This window comes from Corylus avellana, chromosome 3 (genome assembly GCF_965113065.1).
Source record: "Corylus avellana chromosome 3, dhCorAvel1.hap1.2, whole genome shotgun sequence".
Classification (NCBI taxonomy): Eukaryota; Viridiplantae; Streptophyta; class Magnoliopsida; order Fagales; family Betulaceae; genus Corylus; species Corylus avellana.
The window spans coordinates 33,394,047-33,406,801 of record NC_142492.1 but is presented as its reverse complement, the minus strand read 5'-3'; the positions used below and the strand labels follow the sequence as shown (position 1 = coordinate 33,406,801).

The following is a 12,755-nucleotide window of genomic DNA, read 5'->3' as shown; positions in this document are numbered from 1 at the left end:
TGGATTTTAGATTAGGATTTTTCTACTGGAGTCGTTAAAAGAAAAGGAAAGAGGGATGACCGATATTGATATTTCAACAAACTAAATCAACTAAATAAATTCTTTTGATTGTTTTTCACAGGGATGTTCAAACGGTTATAATCGTGGCTATGACCGCAACCACAATCAATTTGGGCGGTTATTGGTTTTTAATAACCGCAACCGCTTAGGCGGTTATCAGTTATTTTATAACTGACGGTTAGCGGTTATTCAATTCAATAACCGCTCGGTTATAACTGTTTTTTTTTTTTTTTAAAATGATATTTAATTTGCTATTTTTAGTCTTATTTTAAGGGTTTAAGGCCAAAATGTTCCAAAAAAGACGAAAAAAATAATAATAATAAAAATGGCCGAATAAATTCTAGCCCAAAAACATGGCTAAAAAAAATAGCCCAAATCCATTAATCCAAATTCAAATGAAAAAATTAAAAAGACAAATTCTAAATCTAGATACATATTACAAAATACACACTAAATGGAAGCAAAACAAATATATAAATATATATGTAAAGGCGATTATCGGTTATAACCGGTTTTTTCTATCTCTAAAACCCCTAACCGCAACCGCCCTAGTCGGTTAGCGATTTTTAATAACCGACTACCAAATCGGTTATCGGAACACCCTTAGGTTTTCATGAACTAAAAACCACTATACACTATAATTATCAAATCAAAACTAAATAAAATTGTAGTATGCAATAAAATAAAATAACTTTAATAATCAAATAAGAATCAAATTAAGAAATATCTCACCAATTTTTTTGAAAAGCAAATGAGGTAAAATATTGGGAGAAAGCTGGTCTTCGATTTGTTTCAAAACAATAATTAAAATATTACTGATTAATAAAAATAAGAAGGTAGTATTGGATAGACTCAATCTTAAGATTTTTTTTTTTTTTAAAAAAAAAATAGAAAATACATTTTAGCCCTAGAACTATCATCCTTTTTGCACACACACCTCCAAACTTTAAATAGTGGCATTAGGGGCCTTGCATACTACCACAACGTGTTAAATTAGACATTTTTATATTTTTCTTCCAAAAATACCCTTAAATTTATTAAAAAAATAACCATTTGTAAAAAATTAAAATTATTAAACAAAAAATCTGGGTGATCCTTTTCATATTAGCTCCCTTATTTTATTTTGTCAAATGCTTATTTTTATATATTTTTTAATTTTATTTATCAATAACTTCTTCAAGGGTATTTTAGAAAGAAAAATGCAAAAATATTTAATTTGGTACACAATAGTAATATCAATATGTGGGCTTCAATGATATTTTTTAAAATTTTTGAAAGAATAATTGTTAAATAAGTGATAATTTAGGAGATAAAGTATTTAAAAAAAAAAAAAAAAAAAAACCACCGACTTGAACTCGGTGTATTCAGTTGGACTCGGACTTTAAGCACCGACAATTTCAAAAAACAACCGACTTCTTTTCCTTTATAAACAACAGTCTCTAATTCATTCTGTACGCAGTTTAATTTCTCACTCTCTCAATTCTCAATTCTTATAGTGCGGCTTGACGGTCTTCGCTATTTCTCTCAACGTCAACGCGCGGCAACGGCACGGCGATTGTCTCAACGGTGACTGCACCTATTGATAGGTCCCAAATAGATATAGAAACACAATTAATATTTAATATAATATAAAGATAATACACGTTACAAATCTCCACTTATGGCTGGAGTTCTACCACAATACAAACACATAAACAAGATAATACGTTCTGATACCCTAGTGGGTCCCAGTCAGAACAAGATAAACAAAATAATACTCCACTTAGGGTGGGAGTTGAACCACAACAGAATTAGGACTCTACACAAATCATCATATCCCAACAACCCTCACTAACTAGTATTTAAAGACTATACTAAAACTACCCATTAACACACGTTCTCTATTAACATAACCCACGTTTCTCTCCACATCATGGATAGTGAGTTAGTGGCCTATCATTCCTCCCCTCTTCAGCAAGCATCTTGTCCTCAAGGTCTAACGTGAGAATTTGAAGTTGAAGGTTTGTAACCACTTTCCTGAACACGTCCCCTAGTGGCAGATGTTCCCATTGAATTAATGTCTTCACTTTCTTCATTTTTATCTTCTCCCAATTCTGCCATAACAGACCCATCTCTTTCAATTAGACAAGCTTGCACTATGTTGCATCTATGGCCATGAACAAATTTCTCATTGCAATTAAAGCACAAACCCTTTGCACGTCTCCTTTGCATCTCATCCCAAGAGATTTTCTTAATAGTTGGCATAGTGGTTGGGTAGTAATTTATGGATTGCAATTCTGACTCGTTGGCCCTCCTTTGCTGACACAATTGGTCATCCTTCATGCGAACCAAGCTAATAGTATCTTTGAGCGTCTTGGGTTTGAACATTCGAACCCCTTCTGCAATTTCTGGTTTAAGACCACCAAGAAAGTTTCCTATAAGATGCTTTTGAGTCCACCCTTGAACTTTGTTCCCCAATCTTTCAAACTCTCTCTGATAATCACGTAAGGATCCTTCTTGTACTAGTTTCGTCAGAGACTCATCAAAATCTTCGTAGTCGGTTGGCCCAAACCTAGCCCATAGTTCCAGTTCAAATATTTCCCAAGTAATCAGTATAGCTTCCTCTTGATGAGCCTTCTGCAGCCACTGCCACCATTGATTAGCCTCACCTTCAAGATGGAAAGATGCCAACACCACCTTTTGATCCGGGGGCGTGCCATGATAGTCAAAGAATTGTACCACCCGATTCAACCATTCGGTGGGATCATCTCCTTGATAACGTGGAAAGTCCATTTTGGCATAACGTGGCACCACCGCTTGTCCCCCAATTGCCCCTCCTTGATGAAAACCTCTTGAAGGACCACCCTGCTCATATGTGCAATATGGTTGACGGTTAACTGGTCCATGTTGTACTGAAAGAAGAGTTGAGATTTCATTTAAGGCTTCTTCAATTCTTTGCATGCGATCGGCGGAGCTAGTTGCTCCTTCCTCCAAGCGTTGAATGCCTTCCTTAACGTCATATACGTCTGCCTCCAAAGATTCAATCCTCTCACGATTAGTAGCCATGCTCTGATACCAATTGATAGGTCCCAAATAGATATAGAAACACAATTAATATTTAATATAATATAAAGATAATACACGTTACAAATCTCCACTTATGGCTGGAGTTCTACCACAATACAAACACATAAACAAGATAATACGTTCTGATACCCTAGTGGGTCCCAGTCAGAACAAGATAAACAAAATAATACTCCACTTAGGGTGGGAGTTGAACCACAACAGAATTAGGACTCTACACAAATCATCATATCCCAACAACCCTCACTAACTAGTATTTAAAGACTATACTAAAACTACCCATTAACACACGTTCTCTATTAACATAACCCACGTTTCTCTCCACATCATGGGCAGTTAAACCCATGTTTCTCTCCACATCATGGATAGTGAGTTAGTGGCCTATCACCTATGGGCATCCAACCACCGGCGAATCCACCAGGTGGACAATGGGAACCAATTTCAACTGCTGGGCCTTCTGGACTGGATGTAATTAAAACGCAAGAATTAGAAAAGTTTATGGAGTCTCGTGGATTATACGAGTCTCCGGCGGAAGCCTTGAAACGGGCTGAGGTCCTGGGGAGATTGGACCAGGTTGTGAACATCTGGGTGAAAAAAGTCACCGAAAATAAAGGGTACAACGAGCAGATGGTTGAAGAAGCTAGAGCCATGATCTTCACGTTCGGCTCGTATCGCTTGGGTGTGAATGGTCCCGGAGCTGATATTGACACCCTCTGTGTTGGGCCGAGGCATGTTAATAGGGAGGAAGATTTTTTTGGTGAACTTCATAGGATGCTCGGTGAGATGCCTGAAGTAGAAGATTTGCATTCCGTTCCTGGTGCTAATGTTCCTATTATGAAGTTCAAGTTTGATGGGATTTCTATTGACCTACTCTACGCGAAATTAGCCGTTTGGGTTATTCCCGAAGAGTTGGATCTTTCTGTAGATTCGGTGCTGCAAGACTTGGACGAGAAGAGCGTCCTTAGTCTTAATGGTTGCAGGGTTACCGATGCGATTCTAAGACTAGTCCCTCATGTTTCAAATTTTCAGACGACCTTAAGGTGTATACGTTATTGGGCAAAAATCAGGGGAATTTATTCGAACATGGCAGGGTTTCTTGGCGGGATAAATTGCGCAATTCTCGTTGCTCGGGTTTGCCAATTATATCCTAATGCAGTGGCCAGTTTCTTGGTTTCTAGATTTTTCAAGGTGTATAGCCAGTGGAAATGGCCTAATCCGGTCATGCTATGTCCCAACGAAGAAAGATATCTGGGCCTTCCTTTTTGGGATCCAAGGAGAAATGTTAGAGATGGCAGAGATTTAATGCCAATAATAACACCTGCGTATCCCTACTCAAACACCAGTTATAATGTGTCATTGAGTACACAGTGTGTTATGAAAGAAGAAGTTGAAAGAGGAAGGGATATATGTGAGGCAGTTGAAGGCAGCAAAACAGATTTGATTAGCCTATTTGACCCTTTTCATTTCTTTTCGGCTTATAAAAATTATCTACAGATCGACATTACCGCCAGAAATCATGACGACTTCATGAGTTGGAAAGGACGGGTCGACTCTCGGCTTCGTTTGCTGACTATGAAGGTTGATAGGGACACACATGGGCAGCTACAGTGCCACCCACATCCCGATGGCTTTTTGGACAAATCCAAACAATTTCGTTGTTGTTACTTTGTGGGGTTGAAGCGGAAACATATTGTTCGTGATCAGAAAGGTGAACCATTTGATATAAGGTCAACTATTGAAGAATTTAAGAATTGTGTGGGGATGTACACGTCTGTAAAACCTGGGATGTTGATCGGTGTATCTCACAAAAAACGCAGTGACATTCCTCTATTTGTCTTTCCTGGTGGAATTCGGCCTGCTCGTTCTACAGGAGTAGGCAGAGTGTGTGGTGGGGCTGCTGAAAAGCCTAGAAATTTCAGTCCTCTTCAAGCGGTTGAAGGTGTTGTTGGAAGGAAAAGAAAAGCAGATGAATCTGATACCAACAATGAATTTAGAAAATGTGATTATGTGGCAACGAGCAGGAGTGAAACTTTAGCAGCAGGGCAAACTAAAGCAAGTGTCCAACCCTCGGAATACTCATTAACGGCTTTACAGGAGCAAGTGATCAGAAATTGCTCTAGTTTATTCAATAATGGTGGTGAAGAGGACCTTAATGCTGCACCATTCTCCACACCAGCTTCGACATCTGCTATCCCACAAAAGCCAGTTATCAAGTTCAATTTCACATCTTTGGTGCAAGCAAACAGCTAAAGCACCGGAAGGAGAATTGTTTCAACTGTAGATTCTAGTATTTCATTTTTTGTTTGTGGAGTGGCTTGATTGCTGCAAGAAATAATGAAACTTGCAGCACAAGCTTCTTGTATTTACATTTTTTTCGCTCCATGACAATTATTTTTTTTTGATTTATCATCAATGAAAGAATTTAGTTTATTAATTCAGATCATAGATTTTACTGTTATATCTCTCTTCCTCTCACTTTTGTGCTTTTTAACTACTAAGAATGATGCCATTGGTTAAGGTCTTAATTGGGTTGCAGTTTTAGCTAATATGTGCTTAGATTGTGCTGTTAATTATAGAGGTACATGATGATGGTTGATTGTAGAAAAGATGGTCAGACCTTGGAAAGCTCTTCATTCGTGGGATTTCTTGGGACATGTCCAGATGAAGAACGTCTTAAAGATTATGTTAGGAAATATGGGGAAGTGGTCGAGGCAGTGATCACACAATTTCACAAAAAAAAAAAAAAGGTTTTTGCGGGGTGAATTTAATTGGCATTCTGTTAATTTGGCCATTAGGGTTTTTTTTTTAATTATTATTATTATTATTTAAAAAGCTAGGTTTTAGAATTTATTTATTTATTTTTAGGGTAAATATATTAGAAATCCTTAGGTTAACGCAACAACATTTTTATCTCCCTAAGTTTTTTTTCTCAAAAATTTAGTTCTTGAGTCAATTGAAATACCAATAAAATTCCTGCTGTCAAAATTTTCTAACCGACGTTAGTCTCAATCAAATCGCATCGTTTTGCCACGTCAGCATATTAATTTTTTTATTAATTTAATTTAAAATATTTTTTTAAAAAAAGGAAAAAATTTCGAGAGAGAGAGAGAGAGAGCGTCCATGGTGAGTAAGATGTGAAAAATGTCCAAAGAGAGGCCAGATCTAGATTTGGGGAAACTTGGTCCAAAAATTACTCAATATATGATTCTTTTTCTTTTTTATTTTTCTTTTTATTTTTTTATCTGGTCATTGATCTTTTTTATTTTTATTTTTTTAGAAAGTTAGAAACCATTGATCTGTTCTTCTTTTACTTTTTCATCTGCGCCTCTCCCCTTCACAATATCACCCAAAAAAGAAACCATAGAAGAGTTCTTGGTGGAAAGAATTTCCTTTGAATGGCATTTATTATTTCTAAAGGGCCTCTGAATAAGAAAAATGATCAACTTTCTAAGCTCTACCTAAAATACAAACCATATCTTGCATTCTGCAATTCTTGTACCCTACCATCGATGGTGGGTTTCCGTGACAACAGAGGACGTACATTGTAATGAAATCTGAAATATAAGTTCATTTTTAATTTTAGATTCAACAGTAAATATAAGTTATGAAATCTGAAATCTTTTCTGGGTTTTGTGCAGGTTTACAATCAGAAGATTGAGTTTGCAGCAATTGGATTAATGAATATGTATAACTCTGGTGGATATCTTTATGATGCAATTGACTTATTTAGCGACTCTTCCAGTTGTGAAATACACGTGAAGGGTCTGTTTGGCATTGCGATTTCAATAAGTGCGATTTTAAAAAATAATGTTTTTGAAATCGCTACTTTTTAAAATCGCAAAGACGTTTGGTAAAATATGTTAAAAAATACTTTTTTATTAAATATTTGTTATGTGAATTTATGATTTTAGTTTAAATTCGCATTTTTTCAAATAAGCACCCCCTAGTCTCCTTATTGAAATCGCAGATTTTTTTCTTATTTTAAATTAAGTATTTTTTAAATCGCAATGCTAAACGCTTTACGTTTTGCAATATCTTTTAAAAATACAGATTATTTTTGCGAAATCGCAATCCCAAACGCACTTGAAGGGGAGAGGAGTAGTGAAAAAGACAAAAGAAAAAGACGAACAGATCAATGACCAGATAAAAAAAAAAAAAAGAAAAAAGAAAAAGAAAAAGAAGAACAGATCAATGGTTTCTAACTTTCTAACAACCATGTATAAGTAATTTTTTGTCCAAGTTTCCAGAGACCCCAAATCCAGATCTGGCCTCTCTTTGGAAATTTTTCACACCTTACCCACCGTCGACTCTCTCTCTGAATTTTTTTTTTTAAAAAAAATTTTGATTTAATTTTTAAATTAAATTAATAAAAAAATAATATTTTGACGTGACAAAACGGTGCATTTTGATTGAGACTAATGGCGGTTAGAAAATTTTGATGGCAGAGATTTTATTGGCATTTCGACTGACCTAGTGAGTAAATTTTCGAAAAAAAAAAAAAAAAAAAAAAAAAAAAAAAAAACTTATGGAGATAAAAATTTTGGCACATTGACCCAATGACTTTTAATATATTTATCCATATTTTTATTAAGGGTATTATGTCATTTCGGAAGATACTATAAATTTTGATAATTTGAAAAGACATTGTCGCAATTTAAAATTTGAAGAAGACATTGTCATTAGGTGATAGTTTGAGAGGAAATGTGAATTTTTTTCCTAAAAAGAAATAAAAACAGCAAAGGAAAAGAAAATAAAAGGGAGTGGCGGTGGGAAAATTCCCTGCCATTGGTGTTGATGGGGTTTTCGACAACCCAACTCAACGCTCGCTTATGTCCAACTCTGGGTGGGTCAGGGACCATCCAGCACCACCACCATCACCTTCCACCCTTTCATTTTTTTTTTTAATCTTAAATTTTTGCTTTTTAGTTTTTGTTTAAGATGTTGTAATGTTACAAACATGCTTTTAATTTTTGAGCCGTTGGTTTACTATTAATCTTCCTATAATTTTACCGTTAAAATTATATTGATGAGTTTTTAAAGAAAAAATCAGACTAACGGTTTTATGACCCTTTGGTTATTATTAAGTTTTATGATTTTTGTTATTCTCTTCAACCGTTTGTCATTTACTCATATTCATTAGCTTTGGAAAAGGTTAGCACTTACTTCTATATATGATATCTCTTCTTCAATCCCGATAGTGAAAAACATTTATATATATCACTACCTTGGCCTACGAAAACAGCTCTATTTTTTTAAAGTCACTCTTCTGCATATTGGCCTTTTTCCTTCCACTTGCCTTGACATTGTTTATCTTTGGAGACTCTCTCTTTGATGCTAGAAACAATGCCTTCATCAATAGCCATACGACAGATTTTTGGCTTTATGAGAAGAGCTAATTCAAACACCCCACTTGTCGTGTTTTAATGGTTATCTAGTTTCCGATTATATTGGGTTGTTCTAGTAGCCTTCGTTATTGGAAGTGCGTCCTTAACGAAGGTTGACGCTATAGTCTAATCCTAGGAGGTTGCGTATCGAAGGATCTGATCGCACCGAGTTATATACTCCGGGAGGCACAAATCAACCTTTAAGGACAACGCTTTTGCGTGATTCTATAGCATTGTGAGATTTTTCCATACTCTACTTTTCATCTCTTGTATTTTATTTATTTTATTGTTAATTTTCATATTGCAATTATTTTATATCAATGAGAATTTGTGCACCATTCAAAATTATTTCCAACATAAGAGAGTGTGCTAATGTGGTAATATCTTACCAGTTATATGTATTTGCGAAAAAAAATTCGGTTAGTTCTTCAACAACAGGTTGATAGAATTGAAGGACCATTTTGATTAAGGTGAAAAGCAAGTAGGTCGATCAAATTTGTTACTTTGGAAAACCCTACAAACTTTTGGATAAAATAATAAATTATATGGACCAAATTTGTATTTAATCCTAAGTTTTCAATAGGTGACATGTACTTTTCTAGCCTTTAACATCACAAGTCTCTGCATTGCATATTGGCATAGAATACGAATCACATAATTTCTTCTTTAATTTTTATACAAATTCAAGAATCAAACTCGGGGGTAAATACGAAAGTCATGTATCCACACGAAATTACAACTACAACCTCACCTTCCATTCTTTACTAAAAATTATTGTTGGTTAAAAGCAGCTATCAAGTCATTGGTTTGACTTATTTATTAATCTTTGTATGCATTTTTGCACTGTTGTATTTTGTTTTGGGTCTATTGTAAGGGAGCCTACTCACTTTTTATTTTTAGGATCGCCCACTCTCTTTTCCTTTCAAATCAGAAGCGAAAATAATTCTCTCTTATAACAATTTTCCTTATTCAATTAGGAAAAAAAAAAAGGACCTAAAACATGAATTTTGATTAATGAGTATGTAAGAGGTGGAAGAAATGATACCAGAATGCATAGAATTTCCGGATCCAAACAACACATTTGCAAAGGACTGATCAAATGCTTTAATTAAGGAGATGAAGTTATATATATAGATCCATAACCTATATGGAGGGACACAAGATATGCCATTGGACCCATAGGCTGGTGGAGTTGAATTCGTTGCTTCAAAGTTCAACTAGGAGAAAATATGTCACAATTAAATCGTTGGTACTGAAATAGCATTAACAGTACTACTTCAATGGTATTTGCCCATCCATGACATTTTATGCCACATTAAGAGATGTCTAATTAAATGGTATTTGCCCATCCATGACATTTTATGCCACATTAAGAGACGTCTAATATATGAAATACAGGGAATGCCTATTAGGGAATTTTCCCTGGGGGCCCTTTAGGGGATGGTGGCGGTGGCCGAGCAGGTCGTTTCCGATGAACTAGTTTTTCCAAGGCCAAAGGTCGACGTTTCATTTGGTTTATAGTAACAGCTCCAAACAATTCTTTTCCATCTCTTGCATAGACTAACTCCTCCATCTTCTCAACTGGGTGTTGATTAAAGTAATCATGACATGTTTAGACAAGGAAAATAAATAAATAAATAAATCAAAGAAACCATAGGTATATATATATAGCAGCTGGATTTAAAAGATCATAAACACAGTGTAATAGAAAGTAACCAGAAATAAACAGATAAAGTTCATCATCATTGTTGATCGGGAAGTAAATATATAAACTTCAGTGTTATACATGCTACAGCTACTTATCTTACCAGTGAAAAACAAGCTCCATGCAAGGAATAGGGTGGTAATTAGCACAAGAAAACCAGGGAGGAGGATTCTCTTGCCCTCAAATCTCATGTTGCTTAATTTGTGAAGACATGCGTGAACTTCACAATATATGGGCAGCCACGTTAATTTGTTTGTTTCTGTGCAGTTTTCAACGCATGCCATCTTTAGCCCTTTTCCTCTACCAGGTCAAAGCGAGATGGGTCAAGGAATATCAATGCAATTTCGAGGAGTCTACCTTGTGTCTTGAAACTTGAAAGTGAAAGAGATAGCCGTGAATACATAATTATTAGGGTAGATATAATTAGATGTCACTTACCCCACCCAAAAAAGACCACCGTATTTATTTATATCTCCACATTACCACTAATTGCAATTCGAACCTATAAATTACAAAATGTTTGAGTTGTCCCATGCGTGTTAAGTTTCACCATTAGATTGGATGGAAAACTTTACATGTGGACGTGTGCTTGAACCATTTTGTGTGACCAATTTGTCCCCTTTGTTACGTGAAAAACGAACCATTTTAGTAATAATTAGGATTAAAGAATTTGAACACTGATAAGAGATAATTACGTGACTACCTCTATCTATTATTTTATAGGATGGCTGTACAACCATCTTTTGGCAAGTGTGGCTGAATGTCTACCATATTTATTATTTTAGGAGGTGGTCGCGTAACCATCCTCTTTATATACTTATGGGATGGTTACATACGCAACTACTCTATGGAGAAGATAGGAGGTGGCTACACATTCACCTCAAGGAGAAGATCAGATACATGAACATGACCACCCCCACCCAAGTAATAGCTTGGCTCATCATGTTATGAGCAATTTCGTATTTTGTCTCTCAAACAGAGATTTCTTGGTAGAGAAAAGGACTTATGGGCGTGATTGGCACATGTTAAACATTATGAGACCTCAACCCCATTTTTTAATGTTGTTTTTAAAATAAATGCTTAAAATACCCTAAGAATAGAGACAAAAGTAGGGTTTCTCATTTGATGGGATGAGTGGTCAAGCCTAATTTTAATAGGGGTTAAGTCTAATTTTTTTTTTTTTTTTTTTAATGCACAAATATTGAATTCAACTACAATTTAAAAAAAAAAAAAAAGAAAAAAAAATTTGGGCGATGACCCCTTAGTTTTAATGTGATTCCGTCTCAGCCTAAAATTTTAGAGGATTTTTATACAAAGAAAATGAAGAGAAAATAATAAATAAATAGAAATTGGTCCATGGTTTTTAACGCATTTTAAAATTGCCATCTAGGTTTCGAAAAAAAAAAAAAAACTACTTGGTTTAATCACTTTGAAAATTATTCCCTCTATAATTTTTTCTGTCCAACAAATGAGAGGTGGAGCCATGCATGTCCACCACCGTCCTATATATGTAATGTCAGGAAACGTCTTGGACTATCTTGTTAAGGGTATATTATATAATAATATTGAGTGCAATTAGATCTAAAAGGTGATGATTTTTCAACTTAGTCGGTAAAGGAAAAAAGGAAGGAACAAGAAAGTAAGAAGGGGTACAATTAATAAAGAAAGCGTGACCTTTTGAAAAATTGAAAGAAAGAAAAAAAAATAATAAATAAATAAAAGCCCTTAGACTATCCCCTTGACGTAAATTTTGTGTTGTTGGACTTTAGATAATTGGTTTTTCAACTTGATTAGGTGAAAGAGCAATACTAGATGGAGAATTAGAGTTTTCTTTGTATTTGTTCTCCCAAATGCAAGGTGACTTTTAAAATTACTAATAAATTAAAATTTAATAATTAATGATCATCTCAAATTTAATGGTAATTTTAAAAGTCATATCATATTTAGAAGGATACAAAGAAAGCTTGACTTTGTGAAAAATTGAAATAAAATTCTCAGAGAATCTCATTAATTGGGACATGTTTTTCTCAGAAAATGAAAGGGGAAGGAACAACTGCCGTGATTCTGGTAATGGATTTCCTTCGATTGCTAACTGAAATATTACACATTGAACGCAAGCCACAACACAAGGGAGGGAAATTTGTTTTTGTCAGCCAAACATGCTCGTAACTTGCATGTTACAAATTAAGCCATTAAGGTTAATTGTGTGATTTCTTGTAACCTTTTTTCACATTTATTTTTTTTTCTTAAAAAAAAGAAAAAAAAAGAAAAGAAAAGAAAGAGTTTGTGTTTAACATGGGTTCTTTTTGGTCAGTAATTGTCTAGATAGAGTATCTTTATGAGTCTCACTGGTAAACCATTCTTTTATATTCAGCTCTATTAGTGTCATTTCTCCCTTTATCTAATTTCCTTGGTATTGCATAAAAAATAATGGGGCTTGTCCCCCATTGGGCAAGGAGCAGGAGATGAATGGCTTATAGGCATCATGGGTCCTCTTTTAAATAGGTTATTTTTGTGAATTCCGCTTATAAACCAATATGCTC

General features: G+C 34.8%; 1 pseudogene; it reads left to right on the top strand.

The window, feature by feature from the left end:
* Positions 1–3,513: 3,513 nt before the first annotated feature.
* On the top strand, positions 3,514–5,373 carry LOC132173565 (nuclear poly(A) polymerase 1 pseudogene; annotated as a pseudogene).
* The last annotated feature ends 7,382 nt before the right edge of the window (positions 5,374–12,755 follow it).